Source organism: Camelus bactrianus, chromosome 14 (genome assembly GCF_048773025.1).
Source record: "Camelus bactrianus isolate YW-2024 breed Bactrian camel chromosome 14, ASM4877302v1, whole genome shotgun sequence".
Classification (NCBI taxonomy): Eukaryota; Metazoa; Chordata; class Mammalia; order Artiodactyla; family Camelidae; genus Camelus; species Camelus bactrianus.
In genome coordinates, this window is record NC_133552.1 from 6,019,398 (window position 1) to 6,031,961 (window position 12,564).

Below are 12,564 nucleotides of genomic sequence, written 5' to 3' on the forward strand. Positions count from 1 at the left end.
ACAGTAGATATTCCGTTTACCTGGGTTCTTTGTGATTAAACTCAACATTCATCTTAATGGGGTGAAAAATTCTCTTTCAAACTGAGAAAACAGCTTCCCTCCAAGTTGACCCAAATCTGAGAAAAGTGCAATTTGACTGTTGTTGTTTTCATTTCTTTTCCTTAAATGCATCAGCCAGAATTGTTCCTGTTCTTTAAGCCAGTTGGCTGAGCAATATCTGGTCAGAATCCCTTTACAACAGATTTCTTTCTTCTCACTGTATTATTCTTGAACAATTAAAATATTAAATATTTCATAACTTACGGGGTTTGCACTAGGCAGAGTGGCTAAGCCAGGGTTGCCTACGCTTCACGTAGCACTGCCCTTGCCTTAGCAATCCCTCCCACCACTCTGGTCCCTAGAAGGCTGTGTGAGGGAACAGCAAATCCATCACCTGCAGTGACGCCTACTGGGGTGGGGAGAGAAAAAGGCAAAGTCTCCTGCCCCTATTCTGCCCTTATTCACAGTCCCTACTAGTTATGGGATAGAATTTCATCAGAAAAGGTGGGACAATTAAATCAACTCTGGTTCCAAAGGTAACCCACAAGAAATCAGAGTATCCCATGATTTTTGCTGTTGTTGTGTTTAAAGAAAGTGTGGACTAAAGTGTAGACTAAAGCATGACCACTCACCCAGTCACGTGAGCCAGAACCCCGGAGTCACCCATGTCCTCGCTGCTCCGCGTTATGCCTACCTCAGCCAGTCCCTGCGTCCTGTGGACTGAGCTCTTGTCAGCCTGGAATCCACTGTGGTCTTGGCTCCTCACCACTGCCTCTGGACTGGTGATCTCAGGGCTGCACTCCTGCCCTCCCCGGCCCTCCAGCCACAGCTGCAACAGTGAGGGTGCCACATGTAAATCCATCCAGCTCTCCTTCCTAGACGGCAGCCCGCTGCTGCCAAAACAGAGTCGCGACACCTCAGCGCAGCGTGCAGACTTGCAGGACCGTGCTTCGGCTGCCCCTCTTCGCCCCTGCGACCGCACACTCACTGTCCTGTGATTAGATGTGTATGTCCACCTCACCCCTTCAATGTGAGATCCTTGAGGGCAGGCACTGTCTCTTTCAGATCTGGGCCACCTGCACCTAACATGGGAAGGGCTCACCTGCTAAAGGAATGTATCCTCTGAAAAATAATTTGTACACCATGCCATATTCCAGACGGATTTGAGATAGCAAATGAGTAAGGTTTACAAATATAGTCTCCACCCACTCAGACCATAAATACACTGCGATGAGCACGTGGGTCTGTGAACACATCAAATAAGCTATGAGGCCAGTGAGCACCTTCAAGGGGCTTCTGCAGAAATCATTAATGACCGCTGCCATTTGACAGACATAATAAGAACTTCATATTAAATCCTTACAAGTCTTTAAGGCAGAGTTTTCTCTTTTTACAGATGAAGAAGTTAAGGCAAAGAAAGGTTAAAAAATGTGTCTGGAGTCACAAAATCAATACGGAGAAAAGATTTGGTCCTGGGACATTGTGTCTCCAAGTCCCAGGCTTGTCCCGCTGTGTCACCCTGCCTCTCTGTTTAAAGCTTGGCTTCTGACCCTCTGAGCGCTGCCAACATTTTAAAACAGTTTGCTTATGTCATGGTCAGCAAAGGCTGTGGGGAACGCTGCAGTGCGGCCTTAAAGGAAGAGGCTGGAACTTACTATGACCAGAGGAAGTATTGCCCGAACCCCGATCACACCTGTCCTCTACCCATAGCCCGCACCTCAGGGCTCATACTTGGGAGAATGAAGCAAACCTCAGAAGAGGCCTTAGAGACACCTTGACCTGAACCAGTGAACAGGCAACCTGACTATTTGTGCTGACTGCCTGACGGGTGCACTGGAAACAACTGTACGATCTGCAAGCCCCTGGGAGAGAGGGTTCGCTCCAAACCCGTTTGCAACTCACGCGTGGGAGGATATCAGGTCTGCTCGCTAGGAATGGAGCCAGTCTCAGAGACTCTCAAGACAGAGCTGGGCTCCGGTCTCTGGGTGGCAGGGGGAGGGAGGAGCTGGGGAAAGACACAGCGACTTAGATCCCCGTGAGCCGAGTGGGACGGACCCCTAGGTGGGAATGGCCTCAGGCAGACTTCTTGCTGCAGAAATCCTGCTCCCCCCACATAGCTAGTATGTTCAAAGAGCCCACCTCATCGCTGGAAAAGGCAGAGAGAAGACCCCAGCCAGGAGTCAGGCAGATTTCACCAGCAGGGTAAACCCTCAGCCAAGACCCGGCAGCTGCCATAGTGGGGTGACTGAGGCTAGCAGACGGGGGAAGAGAAGGGAGAAGGGAGAAGGGAACTATTACCTATTCAGGGCCCACTCTGTGCCCAGCCCCAGGGTCAGGCCCTGACCCAAAACAAAAAATAGCTTCTAGAGCAGATGCCACTCTTGCCTCACTCAAAACAAGATTTCCTCTGCACTGAAGTCAGTAACACCCTGCCCTGGGGTTTCCAGAAGCAACCTTCCAGGTCAGTTACAGGAACAGCAGCAGCTTATTTCAGGCTCACTCCGTGCTCCGGCACAGGACGCAGTGTGAGCAGTGTAAGCAGCCACCTCCCTCCCTCTCTGGAAGCGCAGAGGCGGCGCTTTGGCCCTTCTCCAGCAAAGGTGACAAAGGCACTAATGTCTAGTCAAAATCCCTAACCTCACGAGTCCTGAGCAGCGTCAGCACAGCTTCCTGGTTCGGCAGCTTTCCCGTCTACAGCAGAGGCAGTGTGGTTTTCGGGCGTGCAGTGGAAGCAGCCGGTGCAGCAACTACCTGCCCAGGCCAGCTTTTGCCGCGTGGCTCCGGGAGTTGGACCTGGACACCTAGTCTGCAGCCTCCTTCTCCAGCACTTGCCACCATTCTGTAACCCGGCAGTTCTCAAAGCGGGGGGGGGGATCACTGGACCAGCAGTATCAGCAGCACAGGGAACGTGTTAGAAACGCAAATTCTTGGACCCCCACCCCAGACCTACTGAATCAGAAACTCTGGCAGCATGGCCGGGTAGTCTTGGCTTTAACAAGCCTTCCTTCGATGCATGCTAAAGTTTAAGAACCCGTGCTACAAGCCAATGGCCTCTAATAAATCCATTTGGCTAAAAGAAACTAGAGTGGAGCCTGTTGGCTGCAACTTAACCCTGACTGAATCACAGTCCCTGCCCTTGTGTCGCACATGGGGAAGATAATCAATAAGACAAAACAGCAGGGTGTTCTGGAGAGAACAAAATAGAGGTACTTCACCCAGGCAAGAAGGATGGTGATCTCCCAACTATTTTTATTACATATCCTTCTCAAAATTTTCAAACGTGTACCCGCAATAGTTATACTGATTCCTAAATTATGTATATTCTATTAATAAATCACAAAACACATATAAAGAGAACCTTAACAGGTGAGATTAAAACATGAACATAAACAGAAGTTCTAATGCTTTCGTCCTGCACCCCTATGGATGGCAGGAGAGAAAAGAAAAACAGAATAGAGAAAATCATCAACAAAACCATTCAAGTTTTCCCAGAACAGAAGTGCATGCGATTTCAGAATGGAAGGGTCCACCAAGTACCCAACACAATGGATGACAACAGACCAAGGAACAGCACTGAGAAATTTCTAAACACTGGGGACCACTGGGACCAAAAAAAGATCCTACAGGTTTACATAAAGATAAAATAGGTCAAATACAAGGATCAGGAAACACATTGACTTCAGACTTTTAAGAGCAAAAAGACAATAGACAGAGGGTCCAGTCTGAGGTAAATGGCAAACGGGTCCTCCACCCAGACTATCTGCAGACTGCCCTTATAAAACGTGGACAGAATGACACAGCCACTGTTTAAGGAATCTGAAAAGTAAACAGTAACAGGCAGACTGAGGAAGAAGACCGGAGCCCAAAGGGTCACCAAACCAGCAGTGTATTATTTTTTCCTCTGCAATAATCAGTTTTGACTCAAGTCAGTGTGATAATGATGTCAGCAATAGCCTGGGGTGCTAAATATTATTATTATGATTCAGCAATAAGAAGGAACAAACTAGTGATTCATGCAACAGAATGGATGAGTCTTAGATGCACTTTGCTAAATGAAACAAGCCAGATCCAAAAGACTACTATACGGTTCTTTATTCAACATTCTGGAAAAGACCATACTACAGGGACAGAAAACAGATCAGTAATTGCTAGGGGACAAGGCACAGGGAGGGGCTGACCATGAAAGGGCAGCCGAAGGGAATTTTTGTGATAGAATTATTCTTTATCATAACTGTGGTGGTAGACACACAGATCTAGGCATTTGTCAAAACCCACAGTCCTGTACATCACAAAAAGTGAAACCTGCTATGTATAAATTTAAAAAAAACAAACACACCAGGATGTGGGAGGAGCCCCCCTCCAAATACACACTATAACAAGTTAACCTAAGTGTATCACCAATGAGTAACATAAGCACACTGAAACAGGTGAAGAAAAAGACTTTGGAGCTTTGATAACAGTATTTAACAGGATACTGTAAGGTTTAAGACAAAATGAATTCTACACAAATACCTACTCTGGTCAGTAAATTTGTTTCTCAGAGGGGATGGGCTAGCACTTCTCAAATTACTTTATATGCATACGAGGGTTGAACAACACAGCGAATAACAGTGTAGATCATGAGAGCCAGGTTTCTCACTGTCAGAGAAAAGAAGTTACAAATAGGGAAAAGGGAAGTTTAGAATGAACCCTGTGGTGTTGGGATAGAATCAGAAGTTATCAACAAGAACTTGTGTTCTTTAAGCAGGTACACAGATTGATAGATAAAGAAATAAATTAATATGTGTATGTGCATGGGTTATCAGACAAACATTTCCTAGCCCTGTCCCCAGAGAAGACACCCCAGTAACAGTGAGCATATCTAGCGCCTGTATGTCAGTCTCTAAATACTATGACCCATTAAAGAGAACAAAGGGTCCTTAGAGACGTGGTTGACACAGCTGAGAAAGGGAAAACATAAGATGAGCCTGAGTATCCTGTGGGGTCAGAAAATAAGAAAGTGTTCAAAAAAGGATAGAGGCACAGGATTGAAAGAACACAGGAAACAACCTGAAAGTGTGCCCAACGGCCAATGCTGGAACAATTTAAGGTACAATATAAATGACAATATAGTTAGATTAGAGACCATAGGATACAGTAAATACCTATGAGTCCACACCAATATACATACACACACATTTACATACACACATAGGTACGTACACAGGGGGAGACGAGGCAGCTCTTCCTTACAGAAGAATTCCAGTTAACAAATGTAGAAGAAATGAGGAGAACACAAAATTACCATGAGAACGCCACAGTAATAATCACTGCAGGGAAGGTTCACCAAGGATGCTGCAATTAGTGGGCAGAAGCTTGAGGAGAAACAGGATATTTGCATAATCTAACAGTATCTTCCCCACAAGATGTTTATTAACTAAAAAAGGAAAAATAGTAACTTTAGCCAGTCTCTTAGGCAAGTGAGGAAGGTAGACCACCAGAAACAAGGATTATCAGCATCACGAAGCCCAACATGGTACACGAGAAGGGCACCCCCCCCCATCATCCCCTTGCTAAAAATTCATCATGAGAAACCAACAGACAGACCAACCCAAATGGAGGGACATTCTACAAAGTAATGAATTGGTATTTTTAAATAGTGACAAAATTGTGAACATAAACAGGTAAAGACTGAGGAATTGTCACAGATTGGGAGAAACTGAGCAGAAATAACATGTAAATGTAAAGTCGGCTCCTGGACTGGATCCTGGGACAGAGGAAGGGCATCAGTGGAAAAACGGATGAACTCCAAATAAACCTGCCATCTAGTTAGCAGTGTTACACCCAAGTCCCCGTCTTGGTTTTGATAACTGGACTTCGATTCTGTCAGATGTGAGCATTAGGGGACGCCGGATGAGAGGTGTATGAAAATCCGCTGTACTATTTTCACTTTTCTGTAAGACTAAAATTATTGCAAAATAAAGTTTTTTTTAAGTTCATACTACATTAAAATGTCATCTTACATCCTAAGCTGGCCTGCCACAGCTCACTGCAGAGTCTGTCGGGTAAGGATGTGGACTCAAACCACAGCAGAGCTCAGTCCTGACGGACAGTCTCAGCCAGCGCCCAGGCCAGCAGCCAGGCTGGGCCTCTTGCCCATTTTTCTACATCAGCCAATAGGCTTGGACTTGGACTTTGCTGGACTAGAAAAAGGAAGAGGAAGGGGAAGCAAGCGGCCTCTCGGATGGAGCTGCCTTCCTGTGGCTCTTGTAAGCTGCTTTGGGCTCCGGCTCAGTGGAGCACCACCTCTAAGGAGGCCACCCTTTCACCGTGGCCAAAAGATTACAGAGGGTACAGTGTAGGCTGGATCTGGCCCACCTGCTGATGCCCTTGGAATTTTGAAAACAATCTCCACGTTTACAAATCTGAGCTCACATGTCACACTTGTGGGGAGGTAACTAAGCTGCTGCTGGGCGGTAGCAAGACTATTCATGTCCAGAAGCACCTCCACGTACGCAGAGGCCGGTTAAGCCCTGAAAGCTGTCTGAAGAGCGCTGTGTGTCCCTCCAGCTGCCTGTGTGCAGCCCTCAGACCGACCTCCACCGAGGAGGGGTGTTTCAGAACCCAGCCTCTGCTCCTCCTCTCCGCTGCCGTACGTCCTCTCTTGGGCATCTTGCGCCCCCAGCGAATCAGTGTCTTCTACAGTAGAAGTGCATCGACAGAGATACTATCTGCAAGTACTGTAAGAGTCTCCTCAGCAGTTTCATAGCCACCGCCCCACTGCACTTTCAAGTCAGGCAAATTCAACAGGGCCTTGTACAGAGGAAATGGCCATGGCTTGGGGCCAACGTTTCATCACTCTAGCCGCCAAGTCTTCAAACGAACTCCTGGCATGCTCCTGACCCAGGCTGGGGGACGGCGGGTGTGCAGCCTCCAAGCCAGGACCCCTCAGATCCTTTCGTCTGTCACGTGTCCAATCTCCTGTCAACGATTGTTGACTGATGATTGTGACTGTTGACACATTGCACAATTACCCTTGTCCTTTAGAACCTTTCTTAATGTTGAATGACTTGGTCCATAACAACCTTCATGACTTGATCACTGTTTTCCATTTTTAAAAAATTATCTCGTTTGTAATTCATATTAGTAAACCCTTCATGGATATAACATGTCCATGCTATGTCCAAAAATGTTTGTAAAATTCCTCAGGCCCCACACAAGCAGGGCACGCGCACTGCAGGCCACAGTGCTTGTGGCCACGGCCCTGACGCGGTCAGGGCGGTGAGTGGAGCTTTCTCAGGAGAGCACAGCTTTGCTGTAACCACAGAGAGTGCGTCGGCACCACCCAAGGCGAGAAAGGGGGAGATTCTAAAGCTGAAGCTTGGTACACTACTTCCAGAATCAACAGAGTAGGAGACAGACACAGTTATGCGGCATGTTTGGGCAGAAATCTACTTATCTGTGTAATATGAAAAATAGTCAAAGGTTGGCTTAGAAATTTTCAAAAGGGTTATACTGTTAAGGCATTCATTCTGTGTCAAGCACACGCATTAGCTCACTGAAGTCTGAGAACAATTCCACAACACAGATGTTGTCATTCCCGTATTACAGACATCTTACATTCCCATGTTACCGAACTGAGGCACCGATAGGTAAAGGAACTTGTCCAAAGTCACGTGGCTAATGAGGGGCAACTCTGGGATTCAAACCTGGGCCTCTGACTGCAGAACTCTTAACCATCAAGCTAAACTTTACAGGTAATCCCCTCAGCCTCAGGTTAACCCTGACTGTGGAGAAATGAGCGTACGACCCTTTTCCTCACAACACTCTAGTCCAAGAGGGCTGGTCCCATGAACCCAGTGTTGACTTCAGAACCGTCCCCTTGGGGGCACCTCCCTGTATGAGCTGACCCCACGCCCTGAGAGCCCCCACAGCTAGACGTCGACGGCGCCTTCTGCTGACAGGGCTCAGGAGGCGGCTCCCCACCAGGGTGGTGCTGCCCCCAGGGGGTATTTGGCAACGAAGGGAGATATTTTAGATCGTTACGATCCAGCACAAAATGACAACGGTGCTGAGGTTGAGAAGCCCAAGCTAAAGGAGCAGCAATGCTCATGAGCCCTTGTCCCAGCCGAGTGGGAGGAAGGGACACAGTCAGATGGGCTGGTGGGGGGCGGGAGGGGCTGCCCCTCACACCTGGGCTCTTTCCGTCCAGCTAATTAGTGCATATACGGATTGTCTGACCCGACAGCTTCCTTTCCCCCATAAACAGCATGTTGGCAAGTCTTTCCAAACTCGAAATTCTATCCTGACAAGCTAAGCAAACGATTCAACCAGGCGACTTTCTGCTGTGCGGTGGTAGATCTCGGAGGGAACACACGGGAGACAAAAGTGTAGCAGTGACTGGGTTGCAGGGCCCCTGGCAGGCAAGGCCAGGAAAGAACATGACTGTCAGAGGAAGGGAGGGGGCTTTCAGGCTGGTCAGGAGTCCTTCCTAATTGTTTTAGCAGGGCCGGAGATCACGCTCTGCAAGAACAGATGGAGGTTATAACCAGACAGCGCTGCAAACGTGGTCGGTCCCATGCTAAAACAAGACGTGTTACAGTCACTTCTTGAGAAGCTGAAGGTCAGGGTTCTGCCAGGAAGGAACCAGCCTGGGGAGTCAGACAGACCTGGTTTTCAGTTCCAGCCTTGACGTGCTCTCACCATGTGACTGTAGCCAGGAAACAAGCTCTCTGAGCCTCCAGGGTCTCTCACCTGCAAGCCAGACTCATTACCAGCCACCTCATCCTAAGGAGTGAAGGGGACGTGTGGACCAGAGCACATGGTGGTGCTGGGCACAGAGCAGCGGAGGTAGAAGGGCGGTGCCCGGCCCTCCCCACCGCCTCTGCACTGGCAGCGTGCAGGAGAGTGTGGCTGGAGAAGGGACCATGTGAGGGGCTGAGTCAGAGCCCAACAGAGGCTTTTTATTAAACGGAATTTACCTTAACAAATCATTCCATGCAAGATGTCCAGATAAACAAGCTTGCCTCAAACAAGTATTTTCGATTCTAGGACCCAAAAATGCCTCCCTGAGATACACTTACTATGCACCTGGGGTCCCCAGAAGTAGATTTAGCATGAAGATAATGAACTTGGAACTTCAGCCTCTCACTTCCAGGCCCCAGTGGAGGCCCCGACAGGGGCCCGAGCCACACAGTCATGGTCGTTTACTTTTGTAAACTTGCCACTGGTAAGATGCTATGACTTTAATTGCTTAAGATTGCTGCCTTTTTCTACTCTGACTTCTCTCTGGCCACATTTCTTCTCCTTTTGGGTGATTTTGGAGTGGTCTTGGGCAGTCTGGGTCTGGCTAAGAGAAATCTTAGCTAAAGATACCTTTACCTTGGATTGAGATATATTTATAAATTACAAACTATGTTCATAGTTATTACTGAAGGTTGTTCTGGAGTAGGGAAGGTTTCCAGGAATATTCCCAGGGCCCACTGTGCCGACTCAGCCAGCACAGAGATGAGAAGGCTCTGATCCAGAGGTCATGTCACAGGATGAGTGTGTCCTGCAGGGTCTGGCACCAGAAGTATTATGGGCGGGGAGGAGAAACAAGATGTGAAATCAACCCAGAAGAGACCAGTCAGAAGCTAGTCTGGAAAAAAGTGTTTCATCATCAAACTCATACAATTGTAGGCACACTTAAAACTGACTATGTGGTCAAAAAGAAAGTTCTCTCCTTTCAAGAATATGAGACCATCAAAGAAGATGCACCCCAAAATACAGGTTAAAAGGATTTTAGAAGTGAATTTTGTGATATTTTAATATCTAATTTTCTCTAAAATTTTCTACTCGCTTTAAAAAGGCCTCCCAAATTGTAAAAGTTTCAGGTCCTACAAAACCTGGATCCTCCCCTTTAGGTCACATGCTTGTATCTTTTTGAAGAGAGCAGAGTGGGGTAAAGGTAAAGAGGGAGACCACTAAACTCCCTAACTACTAAATGTCCTGAAATAATTATATTTCAGTGATTCAGTGAATAGAAAATTGGAAATTTTGTGTATCTGTTCCTTCTGGAAAGAGTTAAATGAAATAAGAATATAAGACTCCAGACTACGTAAGTGGATTTTCTTCTAAGGCTAAGTCCATATTGCACAGTGTTTTGGAAAGTCCTCTATGTATAATGTGAAATAAAACACATGTAGGTTAAAAAAAAAAAAAAGTCTTGTCAGTTTCTGCCTGGACCTTTCATCTGGATTTAGCTATCCTTTCTCTGCAGCCAAGATTCTAAACTCTATTCACTCCCCGTATTGTTGCTTCTACACTAAAATCAAACAAACCCAGCTTGACAATTACAGTTTTTGAAAGCACAAAGTAACACTACACAAGTTCCAGAAAGTGAAAGAACCTCTTTCTAAATTCAAACGACTGAATCAGGAAACACTCAGGTAGGCAGAGTCCTTGCAGTTTCTGTTCTCACCGCAGTAAGATTTAAAGGAGCCACATTCTGGATGCGGGTTTTCATGTTGATAAAAACTTCAGAAGAGCCCGCAGAGTCTCCGTGCCTTTCGCCTCCCCTCCCCCCTCCCAGAACTCCATCTACCCAGAAGCCTGAATTTCACAAGGAAGAAAAATGGGGCTTTCTGCTCCTTTCAGAACGCTGTCCTCCATCTCTGGAGCGCGGGACCCAGCGCCCAGTCCGCCTGCACGTCCCTCTGCTCGGGGCCGGGCAGCTGCAGCCGCCGCTCCTCCCGGTTTGGAGAAAGGAGCTATGCTGGGCGAGTTTGCAAAGTCCTGGAAGCAGAGCAAAACCAGGGAGAATTTGTGGGCTCTTTTCCTTTCCTTGGAAAGCACTTGAGCAAGAGGAAGCCGCCCCACCCACCCTGTATACCTTCTATTGCAGTCCCGGTTGTTTTACAAAAAGAGAGTCCGTGTCTTTAAAACCTTCATTTTCTCCCCAGGAGTAACCATTAGTTAATGATTGCCAGCCGGTTTCTGCCTCGCCGCACCACGTGACCGGGGCACGTGACTTGGAGCCGGCTGTGGTCTGTCCCTGTAGCTGAACAGAAAGATCAAGCTTATTATTGCACGAAGAGCCTGGGGAACTCATCAGGGCAACGTGATTCCCCGGGCGGGTTACACAACACGCGGGCGCGCTTGGCTCCTGGCTTCCGGCGCCCAGCCTCGCTCCGCCGCGGCGCAGGGAGCCGTTTTCTAAGGAACACAGAACAAACCCGGTTTTATGTTTTCCAAAGTGCGAGTCCATCTTCCCTGTGGAAAATGCATGATGATCCTAGAGAACTAAGACACCCAATTTCTCCAAGCCACCTGAGGCCTCTTGCTGGGATAGGGCGAGAGGACTGCGCAGCACACAAATAAAGCAGGAAAAACGAGACCCGAACCCCTTCTCAACTGAAGATTCTGGATTGACTATCTCCCTTCCTCCCTCCCTGGAAAGTCTTCAAAATATGCTCTTCTCTCCTTATAAAAAATGGAAACTAAAAATGACATTTGAAAATTTAAAATTTAAATGACATGTTCATTTCACATTTTTTCCCAAAGATTTCTAGAATCTTAGCAGTTAAATTTTGATTCAGCACATCCTGCAAAGGAGAGAGCAGAAGGATTGGTCTTTTTATAGGAGGGAAGAGTCTGGCATCCCTTTGCAGGTTAGGTGGTAGGTGTGTGTATGCAAATATATGCAGATTTGCCTCCAAAGGGCCCCTTCCACACCCAGGAGGTGAGGTCCTTATTATGCCCATTTTAATGCTGTTCTACCCCCACAACCCTATTCTGAAGAAGCCCTGCAACATTTTGCTTTCTCTTGTCTCTAAGGGTAGTCTTCGGTGACAACTACAGAAGAAAGGTAGGGGAGGGACAGTGACCTTGGTTATCTCCAGACCAAGGCCTTCTCTGAGTAGAACTACAGAGGAGAACCACAGCCTTCACTTGCCCACCAGCACCTGTCCTAGAACACGAGGACAGCCCATTCTCCAGCTCAGGCCAGGTGTCCGCCGTGGATTCACTCACTCCACAGATACTGACGGAATGCCTCCTCTGCCCCGCGCTATTCCAGGAGCGGAGGAAGCAAGAGTGAGCATGGAAGACAGATCCCTGCTGCCGGGAGGGCAAGTGATCTCTACGAGGCCTGGTCTGGCCAGGAGTCTGGGGTGGGCGTCCCCCATGTGAGACTTGCTTCTGCAGCCCGGCCATTGCTCCAACGACCAGGGGCCCTCCTCTACTGGCCATTAGGGACTAATTTGCCAAATGATGCTTTGCAAACAAAGATTGCATCTTTGCTGACAGATTTGGTATGATCTTGTTTCTTGGGCACCATCTAAGTCAGCACTGAGGAGTCTTTGCTGGTGTTTCTGATCCTGAGTGGTCAAGAGTCTGCCTCACTGCTGCTGGCAGCGGGGCTGAAAATACAGCAGAGCTTCTTGGAAGGGACCACTCCGGGAGCTGTAATCAAAGCTCTGCATGGAGTTCCAGCCAAGCATCAGCACCTTGGCTTCCCCACAGCCCAGCTTCAGAGGACACCTGAGCAACTCTGACAGGAGCTGC

The 12,564-nt window shown here is 47.8% G+C and overlaps 1 long non-coding RNA gene across 12 annotated transcripts in view; it reads right to left on the reverse strand.

The window, feature by feature from the left end:
• LOC105066236 (uncharacterized) overlaps positions 1-12,564 on the reverse strand; it is a 99,454-nt gene that overhangs the window by 49,664 nt on the left and 37,226 nt on the right. For 5 of the 12 annotated variants that reach the window (XR_012511636.1, XR_012511627.1, XR_012511630.1 and 2 more), the window contains exons 6-7: positions 10,892-11,059; positions 734-868 (exon numbers count right to left, since the gene is read on the reverse strand). The exons of 4 other annotated variants lie outside the window; for them this stretch is intronic. This is a non-coding gene — a long non-coding RNA (uncharacterized LOC105066236). Of the gene's footprint in view, positions 1-733; positions 869-8,960; positions 10,795-10,891; positions 11,060-12,564 lie in introns of those variants that run through there. 3 more of the 12 variants (XR_012511632.1, XR_012511629.1, XR_012511637.1) reach the window with 2 other exon arrangements.